Source organism: Ursus americanus, chromosome 26 (genome assembly GCF_024610735.1).
Source record: "Ursus americanus isolate L20-20 chromosome 26, mUrsAme1.1.p, whole genome shotgun sequence".
Taxonomy (NCBI): domain Eukaryota; kingdom Metazoa; phylum Chordata; class Mammalia; order Carnivora; family Ursidae; genus Ursus; species Ursus americanus.
Window position 1 is genome coordinate 16,915,993 of NC_142152.1, and position 17,908 is coordinate 16,933,900.

Sequence of the window (17,908 nt, forward strand, 5' to 3'; positions counted from 1 at the left end):
GTAGGTGGTAGCACCTGGAAAGAAGGGGGGCAAGCAGGCCAAAGCTGAGAGTCTCTAAGGGGAGATAAAGAGGTGGGTCGTGCAGTGAGTCTCCCTGAGATGGCTCAGGGGGCTGTGGGTTTAGCTATCTAGAAACTGCATTTCTTCATAATTTGTACGTTTCCCTTTTGCCATTCTTTGTCAGAGTAAGGAAGAGACATGGTTGATGACCATTGCTCAGACAACCTTTCACTTCCATTTAGATTGTTTTTAGGGTACTACTGTTTGTAGGAAGTCTGACGTCTGTGGAAAGTGGTGGTTTTTCCGCCACTGTTCTTATAGTTTATGTAGTCTTACATCCAGGAGGGTACTTTAGACTCAGATTTCTGGGAGTTTGCTGGGGATTAGCTAGATGCTCATGTTTTGGAAGACTTGGTATAGTTTCCTTCTTTTATTGGTAATGACAGGATTTCGTGGCATACTTCTCAACTTGTTAACTGTAGGCTAACATATCTATTAATTCAAAGAGTGGACCTTTATTTAAAGATTTTATTTATTTATTTGAGAGAGAGCATGTGCGAGGAGGGGGAGGGGCAGAGAGAGAGGATCTCAAGCAGACTCCCCGCTGAGCATGGAGCCCATGGGGCTCCATCTCACGACCCTGAGATCATGACCTGAGCCGAAACCAGAATCGGGTGCTCATCGGATTGTGCCACCCAGGCAACCTGGGTGGACCTTTGTTGATGGTAATGTTTAGCTGTTCTCAGAGCTCTAAGGTTCCTCTGTTTGATATGCTGACTGTGGTGTGGTGGTGTCAGTGTGGATTTCATCGTTCGAAGGGCCCAGCTGAGAGCATGAAAGGGAATCTATGTTCTGTGGAGCAGTGCTGGCACTGATGCTGGCTTCTGGTTTCCTGGTATTAACCTCTACATACAAGTCCCTTCACCCCGGTTGTCAAGATGCAAAATAGATCGGAAAATAAATGGAATTTTTTGGGTGGGTGGGAGCGTTATAATATTTATTTAGGACGGAAATCTGTTCTCCAGCATTCCTTCTGCTTTACGACAGTCACATAAATGTGACCTTGAAAACAAAACAGCCCAGAAACCTTTTCTGATAAAGCCTATAGACTTAAAATGTTATTGCAGTTTCATCCTAAATGAGTTCAAAAATCCAGTATTTCTCCTACTGATTATGAAGATCTTTATTATAGAAAATTTTGGAAACTACAATAGAGTATAAAGAAGAAAATAAAGATTGCCAGTAATCCCACAACTCAGCAATAACTCTTGTTAATATTTAAACTATTTCCTCTCTGGGGTTTTTTGTGTATGTGTGTGTGGGAGGGGGGTGCTTACTGTTTTGTATCCTGTTTATAACTTAATATGAGTAATTTCCCATATAAATAATGGTTCTTAAAAAATATGGTTTTCGTTGGTTGTTTTGTTGCCCAGATATTTTCTTTGCTTTGAATTTTCGGTTGAAACACCACTCACGAGTTGGCTTGGATGCTCTTACTTCCCCATGATGCCTTTCCTTCACAGAGGAAGGCGAAGGAATCTCCACGGAGTTTCCACAGAAGGTTGATTTCAATGCTCCTATCACACTTACTATATCTTGCCTTATATCATTTTTTTTTGTGTACACATCTAATTCGTCATCTGACATCTCTCGAATCCTTCCTTTGGAACAGGTGCTATGCCATGACCTCATAATACAGTGGTAATGGAAAGGAAATAAAAAGCAAAATACCATTAGATAGTTTTGTGCCTGCATTCAGGATATTGGCCCCTGAGCTGGGGAAACAAAGACGTTATTTAGGTCATCACGCAAAGAAATGTAAACTTACAATGACCATAAGTGATTTAAAGGAGATGTAAACAGTACTTATGAGAACAGTTGAAATGAACAAGGATAAGGTGTTTTATTTGACCACAGATTTAATGTGATCCAGGTCTTGCACTTTTATAAAGGTCTGTGCAACCGAGAGATACTTTGTCCACACAGAGAACCTGATGTGGTTCAGTGCTCTGCTGTGGTTGGAGGGCAGTGGGGCTCTTTGTGCTCAGCTCTGACCAACAAGAGTATGTTACAAGGAGGGGCTGCGTTGGAGAAGATATTAGAAAGGATTTCAAATGAGGCCGGGTTAGAAAAACTGTTGTAAGTGCTTCTGAGGACGAGAGGATACAGGGAGACAACAACTGAACAACAATTGGACAACAACTAAAATGTCCTCCAATATGGAGCCATTTATCAAAGTGTACAGAAGAGATTCTGGTAGTTGGTTGGGAAGTGAGACTGTTCTGGTTTCCTTTCCATTCTAAGATTCCACACTTTTAAGGTTATCTGAAGTCATTCAGTATCTGGTGGGTGCGGAGAGGACCTTGAGGGTTGTGGTCTGCCTGTGTAAATTTAGGTGGGGAGGAAGAGTGTCCACCCATCTCCCTGCGCAGCGACCCCTCCCATCTCCACTCTTCAGAAGCCTGAGGACCTGAGGGAAAGGTGTGACTCCCAGCGACGGGTTATCTCCTGAGGACCAGCTCCTGCAGGCAGACCCTGTAGGAATTCTTGTAATGCGCAGGAGCACGTCTGAAGGCCTTAATACGGCGAAGGTCATCTTGCTTCCTCTGCCTCCTCTCCCCTTACTCTGTCACCGAGCCTTGTTTGTTCCAGTGATGGGGAAATTTCTTGCGTAAGGTGACTTCTTGTCCTTTGATGCCCTTACTGTTTTTTTCTTAAACACTCCTCTCTCTTGCTAAATAAAAATTTTTTAATTCCTTTTTTAGGACTAGCTTCAAAGTTACCATCTGTAGAGTTTTTCTGGCTTCCTAGCGTTAGTAACTTTAGAACACATACCTCTGTTATAGTATTACTGAAATTTTTATTTAGTTGCTTGGCTTGCTCATTTGGATTGTAAAGGATTTGGGATTATGTATTCTATTTGACTTTTCAGTGCCTCAGTGGCACTCCGTAAATGGCACATCCAGCGTGTTCAATAACTTGTGAGTGAATGAATATTTATTTATTTATTTATTTATTTTAGAGCGAGGGTGTGTGCGTAGGGGGACAGGGGCTGAGGGAGAGAGAGAATCACAGCAGACTCCTTGCTGATCACAGAGCCCGATGCAGGGCTGATCTCACAACCCTGAGGTCACAACCTGAGTTGAAACCAAGAGTCAAACTCTTAACTGACTCTGCCACCCAGGTGCCCTGTGAGTGAATGAATTTAATTCACATTTGCTTTACCGTATTGGCGCTTAACATCTGTGAGATAAATAGCTGAGCTTTTTGATTGGACAATTAACATCTTAGAAGGTCAAAAGTACAATTTTCTTCCATCTTTAATAAAGATGCCAACAGAGAGGGTGTCATTATATGGCGAGGCATTCCTAGTTTCCACAAGACCATTTTGTATTTTGGGTGACCTTTTAAGACTTCTTCGGAGTTATCAAGTTAACCTGAAACTAATGTAGCATTATGTATCAACTGTACTCAAATAAAAAAAAAATTTAAATTAAAAAACGGTTGAAAAAAGGTTGCCACATTGTTGGAATCGTATTTTCAAGAAGAACCACATTTTTTTTTTTTTTTTTTTTAAGAAGAACCACATCTTAATCAGGGTTCGGGGTAGTTTTGCCACAAACATTTTTGCTGTGTCACTCATTGGCTATCTGTTAGTTTTGTAAGAGGTAAAATAATGAAAGATAAAAGAGGGATGTTAAAAAGGTCATAATGAAATATGAAAAAATTGATAAAGTTCGTTATTAATTTCTTCCTCATTAAGAGGTGCCAGTTTTCCAAATACTACGATGTGTATTTGTATCTGAGCTTTGGATCGCACTGTGAGAGCCTTCTACACTGTTGTTCATTCTTCCCTCTTTGTCATATGTCCCTTAATAGGTGGTCCTGAGTTGCATGGGAAATGGGGAAGAAATGCTGATGTAATATGGTAACCATCTGGGCTTTGTCATCGCTGTAATTGATGTGTTGTCATCTTCTGGTATAGTGCAGTATGCGGTCTGGCATTACGCGCTTATTTCACACCTCCCGTAAGCTCTGTCACCGTCTTTTCTGTCAAGTTGGTATATGGGTATATGTAGTCATCATCCACTATCTTAAGACCACCATGGCTACTGGTGTCTAGACCATTATGAAGGCTAGGTAACAGATATTTATATAATAAAAAATGGGAACTTTGTCAGTGGAGAAATGAAACCAAGCTGTCAACCAGTTGTTTTATCTTTTATGGAAATCGCCTTATGGCCAGTTAGTTACGAGGTGAAGATGTGGTGAGAATGCTTGTGGCAGTGAAGACGTCTACAGTGAAGACACCTGTGGTGAACATACTGGACATGCCTCATTAGGACTAAAAAATGAGGCTAAGAGAAAATTGAAAATTATCATTTTTTTGGTAATTGCGGTGAAGAAGTGAGTGATAGTCATTTAGAGAAAGGTGACATTACCATTTGGGAGTGAAGGAAATCTGTACTATGTTCCAAATAAAATTGTCCGCTGTGGGCAACTCAGGAACATATTGAACTCTAATCTGATGTGGAGCACCTAGTTTACGAAAGCTGACTTGCAACCGACCGTGCTGGTGTGTGCAGGAGTGGCTTTAAAAGGAGCTTGGTCGCTCATCAGCACCAGTAGTCTGGTTATGCAGGGCCGATCAGACCCTGGGAAATCTGATACGCTTAAACACAAATTTCTGAACATTGATGTCTCCTGGAAAATCAGTTGTTAACACTGAGAACTGTATTTCCAAGGAGACAAGTATTTTATACTGTGATAAGAGAATCCTGTTCCCAGGTGATCGATTACTAGGGCAGGTTCGGTTTCTTCCACTATGGCGAAGTTTGCTTTATGCCACTTCACTTTTACAAAAGACCTGTGCTAGTACCTGTTTTCGCTAACTGAAAGAAGTCCAAAAAGGATTTTGGCTTTTATGAAATGGTAACTGCTTTTTGCTTTACGCTGTTTTGGCTTACGAAAGGTTTCATAGGAATACTCTTCTTTTGAGTAGTAAGGCAGGCCTGTATTATAATCTTCAGAAAGCTTCTTGGTACGTATGTGGCATCCAGGCTGGCAAGGGTGGCTAGAGTTGCCGATACTCCTATGGGTGAAGCGTAGGACTTGCTGCCCAAATTTTTTCTTTGTTCCTGCCAACATACCGTCCTAGATTTCTTCAGGGAGTTGTTCTACTGGGCACAAATCCTTTTTCTCATAGCTTCTGGCTGATTCCAATCAAAACAGGGTGTGCCTTCCCCTGCTATTTTAAATAGCTTCAGTTCCTCTGTTCACAAAATTATATCCTATTCCTTTCCAAATGTTGATTCATTAACTGGAACCCTCTGAAAGGGACTATTACTTTGTAGATAGAGATTTTGTAAATTGGTTTAAGTTCTTAGAATATTGTGCTATCAATCTCTTGTTCTGTTGCTATACTCTCTGGACTTGATGACTGATACCTAGATTTTTGTTTATAAGAAAGAACTTTCTTACTTGAGAGACTTTCCCTGGCGTGACTGTCTCCCTCTATCCTAATTTGTTCTCTTATTCTCCACGTCCCCAGCTATATATGTCCTTTGTAAAATGTTCATTTAAAATCAGCAGTGATTAAGATGACCTTTGTCCAAAAGCAAACTATTCAATTGCATATTTGAATTTAATGATTTTGGATTCAGGTTTGATTTAAATGATGTGGATTCATGTTGCAAAAAACCCAGACATTTTAGGTATTCCTGACGCTGTAGCTGAATAATATACTCAAAGCACCTTCTGAAGTTAAGATAATTTTCTCATTGACTCATTAAGAGGACTTCACCTGATGGATTAGCAATAATTAGAAAGATAGTGTACAAATTTTGTAATTTATTTTGCTACTAACTCAAGAGGAAGCTATTAGAACTTTAAAAAATTCTTTGTACGTTTTCAGTTATGGATACAAAGTTTGGGGTTATTCATATTTTTATAATTGGGATGCACTGTATGATACAATGCTATGGAAGAATGAAAGAGAGAATACACAAGGGCATAATTACAGCCAAATGCGCACTTATGTTGGTCTCTTAGAGATGGAGCGGGATAGGGCCCTCGGGAAATTTTTCCTGAAAAGAATCCTTGATGATCCATAATTTCATCAAGTCAAAAAAATGCAGTTGACTCCTGAACAACGTCGGGGCTAGGGTTGCAGATCGCCTGCACAGTTGAAAATCTCAGTCTGTTTTGACTTCTCAAAAACTTAACTACTAACAGCCTACTCTTGACCGGAAGCCTTGCTGTTAACATAAATAGTTAACACATGTTGTGTGTTCTGTGTATTCCATACTGTATTCTTAACAATAAAGTAAGCTAGAGAAAAGAGAATATTGATAAGAAAATCATAAGGAAAATATATTTACAGTACTGTTTTGTATTTATTGAGCAAAATCTGTGTATGAGTGGACCCACGCAGTTCAAACCCATGTTGTTCAAGGATCAACTGTATACTTCAGATACTGTCAAAAAAGTAGATTTGACCTAATGGTAAAGTATACTAATTCTGGCAGCTGTGAAATTGTCAGGCACTGGCAGAGGCCAGTACCCTCTTTGAATTTTACGCAGGCCCATGCTATGATTGTTAATTCCCTCCAACACGATATAATGAGCCAGGCCTTTGGATTGAATTTTAAAATGACTCAAGAGCTGTCCTGCTGTGGACTGCACTAGGATTCCTTTCACTGAGACCCCTCCCTTGGACTTTATCCCTAAGACCCAGACTGAGCACCAGAGTCGTTTCCCTGGGCCCAGTGTGTGGAGAGATTTATATTTATTAAGTACTAATTATGTGCTTGATATTTGCTATGTACTCTATGTATGTTATTTCAGTGAAGCCTTTTTACAACTTCAAGATTAAAGAATTAGTCTCTGCATTTAGTCATAAAGTAGTCCAGGGACCCACTAAAGGTAAGTCTGGAACTTTGCTTCCCATCCAGGTCTGATGGTGGAGCCCATGCTTTTTCCACTCTACTGTGATAACCTGTATGTGGGCAAGGGAACACAGTGGCTTGGAGCACATTTCTTGCTCCCTTTCTCCTAAGCTGCCAGGATCTTTTGGTATACATGAGCTAGACCACCATTGTTACTAAAGATAGCTAGTCATTCATCCACCAGCCATCCAGCCATTCATCCATTCATCCGTGCATCTAACAGATATTTATTGAGAATTTATTGTGTGCCAGGTATTGTTTGAGAACCTGCAGATATGCTGGCCACCAGGCCCTCTGCCTTCATGAAGCTTATAACCTATTATGCAAAGACTCATTATAAAATGACTATGGGGTGGGAGAGAGTGTCTGGTTAGCCCAATGTCAGACTTCTAGGAGGCCCTCAACAAGTGTGTTTCTTTTGCCCCACTTCTTTTTACCTAATTTTCATGAGCCTGGTCAAATAGTGTCTCTTGTTTGTTCATTTATGGTTGTACTTTGAATTGTTGATTTGGATTTGTGTGTTTTTCTCAGTTCAAGATCAGCCTGTTAATCTTTAGAAACCAATATGTTCCATAAAGAAATTTCATCTAAGTGGCCAAATACTCTGATTTTGAATATTAAGAAGGTGGTATGGGATACAAACTTTCATTTTGAGATGAATAAGTTCTGAGGGTCTAATGTATAACAGGGTGACTGTAGTTGATTAACACTGTGTTGTTAAATTGAAAAGTTTTTTTAAAAAAAGAGGTAAATATGTAAAGTGATGTGCTAATTCGATGGAAGGAATCATTTCACGGTGTAGACGTATATCAAATCATCTGTTGTGCACTGTAAATATCTTACTACAATTTTTTAAGATTTATTTATTTATTTGAGAGAGAGCGTGCACGCGAGTGTGAGTGGGGGAAAGGGCAGAAGGAGAGGGAGAGAGGGAATCTTGAGCAAACTCCCTGCCAAGCATGGAGTCTGATGCAGGGCTCCATCCCGTGACCCATGAGATCTTGACCTGAGCCAAAACCAAGGGTCAGGTGCTTAACCAACTGAGCCCCCCAGGCCCTCCAGTTTTGATTATACCTGGAAAAAGCTGGAAAAAGAAGGCGCTATGATAAAAATGGCATAATTTTTTTCTGAAATGTTATCTTTTTAGGTCTTGTATAGGCATTAATCCTAACTACATAGTATATGCATTTTATTTTAAAGGTTTTATTTATTTATTTATTTGAGAGAGAGGGGGAGAGAGAGCATAGGCAGGTGCACAAGTAGGTGGGAGGGGCAGAAGGAGAGGGAGAAGCAGACTCCCCTGAGCAGGGAGCCCAAGGCTGGACTCCATCCCAGGACCCTGGGATCATGACCTGAGCTGAAGGCAGAAGCTTAACCAACTGAGCCAGCCAGGTGCCCCTGTATATTTATACTTTTATATTGTTTCCAGTGTGGTTGTTAATAATTTACCATATATTATATTGCATGTCATTTAAAAAGGTTTATTATATTTTACAATGGGAGGTAATGAGTTAATGCTGAAACTCATTAACTGGAGCATGAAACTTAGATCCTCTGACGAAATTCATTGAGCAAATGTTATTCATTGTGGAGAATCTTGAGTTAGTTGTATTTTGGGGGTGTTTCTTTTGTGGATTATCTTATATCTTTTGATAAATTTAAGCTACTTACTGACAGATTTTCGAGTGAAACTAGACTGACACATTTCAAAGTGCCCACGTAGAGCTGAGTGTTTCCTGAGCTGGTCTCTGTGTGGCTAGTGGAGGGTTTCAGACTGTATTGAAGATAAGTATTATTAACTTCGAAGATGTTAATGTAACTTTGATAAAAATATTATTTTTGAGAATAGCGTAGTCGTTCATTTTATGGTGGTGCAGTTTCTTATTTTGACTTTGGTTGCATCTTTTGCAGTAGTCACAGCTGATTGTTTTCTGGGCGTTGTCAGTTCATGTCCAGGGCTCTCTCAGGTTCCTTTATTTCTCTGTTCCCACTGCCCTGGTCCAGGCCCCAGTCAGCTCTCCCCTAGGGAGTTGCAACAGCCTTGTTACTAGTATTTCCTTATTCAGTGCCCTTCCTCTTTCGGACTCTCTTCCACATTACTGTTGAAGATTTGGGGGGAAAAGAAAAAAATACGTATATGCACGTGTGTGGGCACACGTACGTAAAGGGATGTTTGTTTCTGATTGTGACGATCGCTCGTGAACCTTCCCTAGTTCCTCATTGCCTACAGGGCAGTCAAAGCTCCTTATTAGCAGGTGGTTTGGAAACTTTGTGGAATGGTTCCAGCTTTCTACCACCAACCCCCCAGTCCTCCTCCTTGCCCTTCCTGTTGGTTCCAGCCAATGTTTTACTTTCTTTGCAGTTTGGTTGGTAGTGGTGCTTGGTTGACATTATTTGCTATGTATGGTATTCAGCCTTTCTTTTGTCCAGGTAGCCTTTTAAATGTAAAAGCCACTATTTCATCTTGTTTGAACACCTCCCCTAGGGGCACCATGAGGCAGTTCTACCATCTAAGCTAGCAGAGTTTGCTTCCTGTGCTTTAGAAGATGTGAAAATTTCCCACATAGATTAACTTTTTTTTCTTGAAAGGCTTATGGCTTAAATGGAATTAAGGAACTGGAATTTAATTTTCTTTCCTTAGACTAATTTGTTGAAGATTATTATTTTCGAATGTAGGCACTATTTGAAAGTTCTGATCTCTTTTTGTACTATGTTTTCAGATTCATCATTAGACTTTTAGCATTTTCTTTTGCAATAATAAATATTTATTTGTAGCTGCATAAGGTGATGGGTGTTAACTAAAATTATTGTGCTGATCATTTTGTAACATATACACATACCAAATCGTTACATTGTATACCTTAAGCTAATATAATCTTATATGTCAATTAGATTTCAGTAAAACTGGGAGGGAAAACCAAACACACTCTGCTCACTTACCTCTCCTTGTACAATGAACATAAAAACTTCATAAGGCATTTGCAGCAACATAGATTAAAAAAAAAATACTCCTATATCAGCAGCCTGATAGGATTGCAAGTCATTCCAAGTTCATCTGAATGCTTCTCTGTACTTGAAGGTGAGCATTCTCACTACAACAACTCTGAATGACATGCCCTGTGCCCACAACTGACACTGTTAGGATGATGAGATTTGCTAGTCATCTTCGTAATCGCGAGGTGATCGATCCCCCACAAGTTCATGGATGCCAGAAATGGTGTTGAGGGAGGCCTCCGGTTCCCTGGCTCTGAGGCTGAAGCTAGATGAGACGCTGAATCGATAGGAAAGCCAGTCTATCTCCTGTGACTCTCAGGGAAAATTTCCACACAGTCTTTAGAGTTTAAGCGTTTCTTCGTGTGTTTAATTAAAATGTGTCTCCATGGTTTATACTCTTTGTTTACTCACATACCGTGTGCATTGCAGCCTTTTCTGTCTTTATTCTCTGTTTCCTCCCCCCCATTTGCTTTTCCTCTGTCTCTTTTTTGCCCATTGGAAACTTATTTGTTATTCTTCCTTGATCCTGTAGAGTTGATCTTAGAAGCTTTATGTTCTTCTGCCATTTCTTGAGGTTGTACTGGCCAACACTTTGGCTTTTATTATTGTTATTTTTACATGTCCTTCACCATGAACTGGGTTGTAAACTTTTTGAGAGGAAAGTCTGCCATTGGCATCTTTGGAGCTCTGCAGCTTTTTGAAACTCTGAGCCTTATACCCAGTTGATGTTTAAGAAGTGTTTGAATTATAAAGCAGAGGAAACAGTCAATAAAACTAAAAGACACCTACTGATGGGAGAAGATATTTGTAAATGACATACCTGATAAAAAGTTAGTATCCAAAATATATAAAGAACTTCTACAACTCAACACCAAAAAAACTAAATAATCCAATTAAAAAATGGGCAGAAGACATAGACAGACATTTCGCCAAAGAAGAGCTACACATGGCCAACAGACACATGAAAAGATGCTCAACATCACTCATCATCAGGGAAATGCAAATCAAAACCACAGTGATATCTCACTTCACACTTGTCAGAGTGACTAAAATCAAAACCACAAACAAGTGTTGGCGAGGATGTGGAGAAAAAGGTATCCTTGGGCACTGTTGGTGGGAATGCAAACTGATACAGCCACTCTGGAAAACAGTATGGAACTTCCTCATAAATTAAAAATAGAATTACCCTGTGATCCAGTAATTCCACTGCTGGGTATTTACCTAAAGAAGATGAAAACACAAATTTGAAAGGATACATGCACCTATGTTTATTGCAGCGTTATTTACAATAGCCCAGATATGAAGCAGCCCAAATGTCCATCGACTGATGAATGGATAAAGAAGTATATATATATGCAATGGAATGTTACTCAGTCATAGCAAAGAATGAAATCTTGCCATTTGCCACGACATGGATGGATTTAGAGAGTATAGAGCTATGTAAAAGAAGTCAAAATACTGTATGATCTCATTCATATGTGGAATTTAATAAACAAAATAAGCAAAGGAAAAAGAGAAAGAGAGAGGCAAACCAAGAAACATACTCTTAACTGTAGAGAACAAACCGATGGTCACCAGAGGGGAGGTCGGTGGGGGATGGGTGAAATAGGTGATGGGGATTAAAACTGCACTTATCTTGATGAGCACTGAATAATATGTGGAGCTGGTGAATCACTATATTGTACACCTGAAACTAATATAACACTATGTTACCTATACTGGAATTAAAATTTTAAAAGAAGCTTATTACTTAAAGTAAATACTTATTCTTAAATACAGCAAATAATTGCACCTCAGTTAAGGGGACTTGGTTGGTGAAGGTGCAGCTGGGTCTTGGCTTTCACTGAGGCTGTGGCAAGTGTAACAGTCATTTTTGAGAGTGAGGAAACGCGTAGCTGAAACTCTCTGTCATTTAGCTCTAACCAGTGTGTGGTGCTCGTAACATGTTCCTTCACGTGTTCAAGTCCCACGTCAGCTATGAACTTCCGCTTTTTGAGGTTTTTTCGTTAATAACTGAATGTTTCTTACATTCTAGTGAAGGGAGGAGGGGGCAGTTGATTATCTAGTTGCATTATCCGCCCCATCTGTTTCCTGTATATGACAGCAATTTCCACTTCGTGCCTTTGCCCATGGGGTCAAAAGCACATACAAATGTGATTCTGGTTCTTGCAGTGAGAAGAAAGTTAACTACTCAACTTTCTTAAGATCTGTTTGCTTTTTTCAGGCCTCAAGCTTGTCATTAATATATTCTCTTGTCACTTTAATACCAAGAATGACTTTTCTGGTGTGAAGAGTGGGTGGCACACTTTGTAAGGTGTCTTGAGCCTCTGCTTTCCTGTGGGAGATTAGGACTGTCTGTTCTGGAAGTTTGCTATTTTGAGAGATAAACCTATTATTTTCATTTTCGAAATGGATTCAAGGCGTACATACAAAACATCTCAGGATTTGTGACTCGTTCGGCATCATTGCATAAATAATTTTGGAATTTTTTTTGTTCCATCATATGGTAATTTTTCTGAATTCATGCTTTGCAAAGGAACAAACTAAATATTAGGAATCATAGGTTAAGTATTAGGAATTAGGTATTCATGTCAACAGTGGCTTCCTTGGGTGGTAAAACGTCACAGGCTGGGCTGGAGGGATGTCGAGATGCTGTGTGTGTGTTTTAATCAATACAATTATACTAAGAGGAAGAGTGTTGTATTGACTTACAGATATTAAACCTTATTACTCTGTTTAATTTAAAAATATTTTAGGTAGACTAGAAAGGGTAGAGAATTATGTAATACCTTCTAGCTTCATCAACTCTTAACCTTCTGCCATATTTGTTTAAGATCATAAAACATTTTGGAAAAAGTTGAAGCTCTCCTTTTCTCCCTCCTAATCCTGCACTGTTTTCTTCTTTCGGAATGCACAGTATTTGATGGCTTTGAAAATGAATCGTATATTTCTATCAGTTTACCCAGTGAGTAGTTGAGTGGTAGTTTCCATTAGGGAAACGAAATTTATGCTCCTCTCACTTGCAGGTTATGGTTAAACTGCTTCTGAAGAGGTTTTACGGAGGTGATTTGGGGTCAATGAACAAGATGAGAAGCGTATATATTTTGAAAAGTGAATTTGGTTAAATGTGGGCATTCACATTCTGGTTTAGTTTAAGTGACATTTCAGAGTCACTAAGTTGTTTCTTCAGATTAATTGTTAAGCTCAAATGCCTGGGTGGTCACTAAAATGGACTTTTGTCTGTGAAGATTTTGTACTGTAGTTTTCAAGCGTTTTTTTCTTGAGTTTCATGAACTTGTTTGGTTTTGGGAATTTTCCTCCAAGCATTTCATCCAGCTTACGGAATTCTGAATACCTGCCTCTTTTTCTTACTTTCTTTTTTTGGGTAAGTATGATACAAAAATCGAAAAGCTGTTTATTTCTCCTTAATGCTACCAAGGTCTGCGTGATTTAATTCTGTGGCATAGTTTCATTGTTGTTCACCATTTGCTCATTTCTGGAGGTATGTTAAACTTGTATCACGTTTTCTTGTCGAAATTTAGTTTTGATAAGTTCCAGAGAACAGAGGGAAAAAATCTAAAACGTAGGTTGTTGTGTATATATGTGTGTTTTACCTTTATGTAAGCTATATATCATAATTAAGGAAAAACTAGGAAAACAAATTGAAAGAGATTTGCCAGTGATCCTGTCACTCATGTCATAATTTTTTTGCAATCTCTTTCCATTTTTTCTGAAAAATATAACATTTTAACATAGTTTACAGTTTATCATGTGTATTTTCATGTAATATTATAAATAGTAAATTAGTAATTGATAAGTAATTCCTAAATTATAATTATTCTAAATACAATAAGGTGGAGGCTATGTAAGACAGTAGTAGAAACACAGGCCTTGTTTCAGATGGATTTAGGTTTGGGTTCCTGCTTGTTCCTCCTGTTAAGTTAGCTGTGTTACCTCGGCAGTCACTTAACTACTCTGTTTCCTCAAATGAAAAAAAATATGGCTCATAAAAACCATCTTGCATGGGTATTTTAGAGATTAAATGAGATAATGAACAGCTCGTTCATCCATATTGTGCCAGGAACACAGTACATATTTTTTTTATTTTTATTTTTTTATAATAATATTTTTTATTATATTATGTTAGTCACCATACAGTACATCCCTGGTTTCTGATGTAAAGTTCGATGATTCATTAGTTGCATATAATACCCAGTGCACCATGCAATACGTGCCCTCCTTACTACCCATCACCGGTCTATCCCATTCCCCCACCCCCCACCCCTCTGAAGCCCTGTTTGTTTCCCAGAGTCCATAGTCTCTCATGCTTCATTCCCCCTTCTGATTACCCCCCTTCCTTTATCCCTTTCTTCCCCTACCTATCTTCCTAGTTCTTATGTTCCATAGATGAGAGAAATCATATGATAATTGTCTTTCTCTGCTTGACTTATTTCACTTAGCATTATCTCCTCCAGTGCCGTCCATGTTGCAGCAAATGTTGAGGAATTGTTCTTTTAATAGCTGAGTAATATTCCATTGTATATATGGACCACATCTTCTTAATCCAGTCATCTTTTGAAGGGCATCTCGGCTCCTTCCACGATTTAGCTATTGTGGACATTGCTGCTATGAACATTGGGGTGCATATTGCCCTTCTCTTCACTACGTCTGTATCTTTGGGGTAAATACCCGTTAGTGCAATGGCTGGATCATAGGGTAGCTCAGTTTTTAACTTTTTAAGGGACCTCCACACTGTTTTCCAGAGTGGCTGTACCAACTTGCATTCCTACCAACAATGTAGGAGGGATCCCCTTTCTCCACATCCTCTCCAACAATTGTTGCTTCTTGTTTTGTCAGTTTTTGCCATTCTAACTGGCGTAAGGTGGTATCTCAGTGTAGTTTTGATTTGAGTTTCCCTGATGGCTAATGATTTTGAACATTTTTTCATGTGTCTGTTAGCCATTTGTATGTCCTCATTGGAAAAGTGTCTGTTCATATCTTCTGCCCATTTTATGATTTATTTGTTTCTTGTGTATTGAGTTTGAGAAGTTCTTTGTAGATCTTGGATACCAGTCTTTTATCTGTAGTGTCATTTGCAAATATATTCTCCCATTCCGTGGGCTGCCTCTTAGTTTTTTTGACTGTTTCCTTGGCTGTACAGAAGCTTTTTATCTTGATGAAGCCCACAAGTTCATTTTATCTTTTGTTCCTCTTGCCTTCGGAAATGAGGAACACAGTACATATTAAACTGTTACTATTTGAGGTTACGTGACATTGAATACAAAGAGCAAGAATATTGGAAAAGGATCAGTCATCTTGGGTTTGGATTCTAATGCTCTCACCTCTTAATTTGCTTTGGGCAAGATTTAGAACTTCACTGATTTCTACTTGTACTCCTTATAAAAAGGGGATAATAAAAGAAAGGGGGATAGTAATATCCATCTGCCAGGACTGTTGTATCGATTATCTGAGATAGAGACTATTATGTGCCTGGCATATTATGGGCACTCAGATAGTAACTATCATAGATATATATATTTGACAGAGAGAGAGAGCACAAGCAGGGGGAGCAACAGGCAGAGGGAGAAGCAGAGTCCCAGTGGAGCAGAGAGCCCAACATGGGGCTCGATCCCAGGACCCTGGGATCACAACCCAAGCTGAAGGCAGACGCTTAACTGACTGAGCCACTCAGGCACCCTTGTTGTTGTTATTAATAAGGGGAATTACTTAATTGAAAGATAGGTTTAGACATTGTCTGTTTAAATCAAGGTAGAAGCTTCTAGATGTCCTATATTTTATTTGTACTTATTATCCTCCAAGGACTTGTGGTTATCAAGGACTTTGTGAATAGTATGAACATGACTGCTGCTGCTCCCTGTCCCCAAATTTTGGGTAGGTAGCCATCATTAAAATAACTTGGAAGGAAGCAGTTCTGAGAGACCATCAATGTGTAATGAAAAACTACCAAATATAATTGTGTATAAATAGGCTGAAACATGTACCTCTCTATTCCTCACGGGTAGGTTGTAGATCGTCTGCCTCCGTCCCTCTCAACCTGCATATCATTCTTCGCTCCCAAGAGCCTTCCCGTGTACTCGCCCTCATTTTCATATTTCCTTCTTGACTTTACTATTTAGAAGCACCAGTTCATGTTATCATTCCTTCTTTTTATGACCATAATGTGCCGCTGTTAGTTATCTATATATGTGTGCATCGAATTTGAGGGGGGTCCTACGAAAGGACTCTTGGTCCTGCTGTTCTCACATTCCGCTCTGTCTCCTTTATAATGGATGTCGCCTGGACCCTCCTTTTCATTAGCTTATATGTCATCATTTTACATCATAGAGGCAGTACCCCTTTTAATGAATTTCTGTGTAATTGCATGGTAGGCTTATGGGAGATGATGGGTTGGTTGGTGAACTCCCGCCAGGTGTGTGTCTTGTCTGAGCTGATGGTCCCAGTTTGTGCTCAGGTTGCCAGCCCTGTGCTTCTACCTCACTGTGATCATTCTGTTTCCTCCTGTTGGCAGCCCTGTGCACTGACTTGGAAGCTGCTCTTTTATATACATGTAAGATGGAGCTTACTTTTTCTTTACCACACATGGTGCACGCAAGCACACACACACACACACACACACACCCCGCCTTGAAGTAAAGAGACTGCATTCGGTTTTAGATGAAGTCAGTAAAAGGAGAGAAAATTAAAAAATTCATAAATTTTGCCAGAAAGCTACAAATTTCTGTTTTGGAGATTGGCATTCAGGGGTGTAAATATAGTTTAAAAATTTTCTAAATTGGCATTTGAAAGGCTTGCTTAAAAATAAGTAACCAGAAGACATTCTTTTAATATTCTGGGATTAGGAGCTGGTAAAGGTGACTCAACGTTTGTCTAAAAGTTTTTAAACCATGTTCAAAGGGTACTTAAAGGGGAAAAACGATTCCCCTTCAAGTTTATTGAAGAACTAACCATATTCTAATCTCATTTTAAGTTATATATTTTTAATTTACATTTTGATATACCTTTTGATTTTCATTAATAGTTACCCTTATAGTAGGGACTTAGTATATTCTTACTGAATGAATGACTACCTCATGACTATTAACTGTTGATTTGTTACTAGTTTTAAATTATGTTTAGTATTTGCAAGGGCTTCCTAATAGATTCTGTCATTTGATCCTTGTAATAATCTTGTGAGTTAGGCAGGAGAATGATTTTCTCCATTTTGCAGGGAACTTAGTCAGGTGCCACTAAATGATGACTCCGGGTTAGGACTTCTAGATTCTAATTTTAAGCTTTTTGCTCAGTGCTATGCTGTTTCCCCATGGTGATGTGGAAACATTTCGGTACTTCGTATTGAACAGAGTTTTGTTAAGGGCACAGTTTTAAGTTCTAGGTCTTTGTGGATGAATGTAAAGATAAGATTTCTACCTCCAAGGAAGACTGTTAGTAAATAAATCAGTAGATAAGGTAATTATTGTGCCTATAATAATAATTGGTGCATAGTGGGTGGCCAATAAATGTTTACTAACTGAATGAGTAAGTGAGCAATGTGATAAAAAGGGAATAAACAATATGTGTAGGGCCTCATATAGATAGATTGAGTAGAGAAGGTTTTTCTGAGGAAGTGACATCTAAGCCTGAGAAATAGCATTTCAGACAAAAGGACAGCATATGCAAAGGTCCTGAGTCAGGAAAGAACTTGACCTATTTGAGGACACCAAAGATGGCGGTGGAGCTAGAGCATAGTAAGCTGAAGAGATAGGAGTTCAACATGAAATTGAAGGGAAAGAGACCAATTATGTAGGGCCTTGTAGACCATGGTAAGAAATTTGGCTTTTAGTCTAATGTTGGGAGACAATTTTCCATGTGTCTTGTGTTTCCACACTAACCACTTTTGTTCTAGACTGTCTTTTTAAGGATGATTTGTATAGTCAGCAGCCTTGGAAGATACCCTCCAGAGCAAAGAT

At 39.1% G+C, this 17,908-nt stretch overlaps 1 protein-coding gene across 5 annotated transcripts in view; it reads left to right on the forward strand.

Annotated features, from left to right (window-relative positions):
- Positions 1–17,908, forward strand: part of SIPA1L1 (signal induced proliferation associated 1 like 1) — a 371,151-nt gene that overhangs the window by 54,340 nt on the left and 298,903 nt on the right. The window contains exon 1 of one of the 5 annotated variants that reach the window (XM_045807908.2): positions 12,909–13,326. The exons of the other annotated variants lie outside the window; for them this stretch is intronic. The gene's annotated coding sequence lies outside the window, so the exon portion shown is untranslated. Of the gene's footprint in view, positions 1–12,908; positions 13,327–17,908 lie in introns of those variants that run through there. 5 annotated transcript variants of the gene reach the window in all.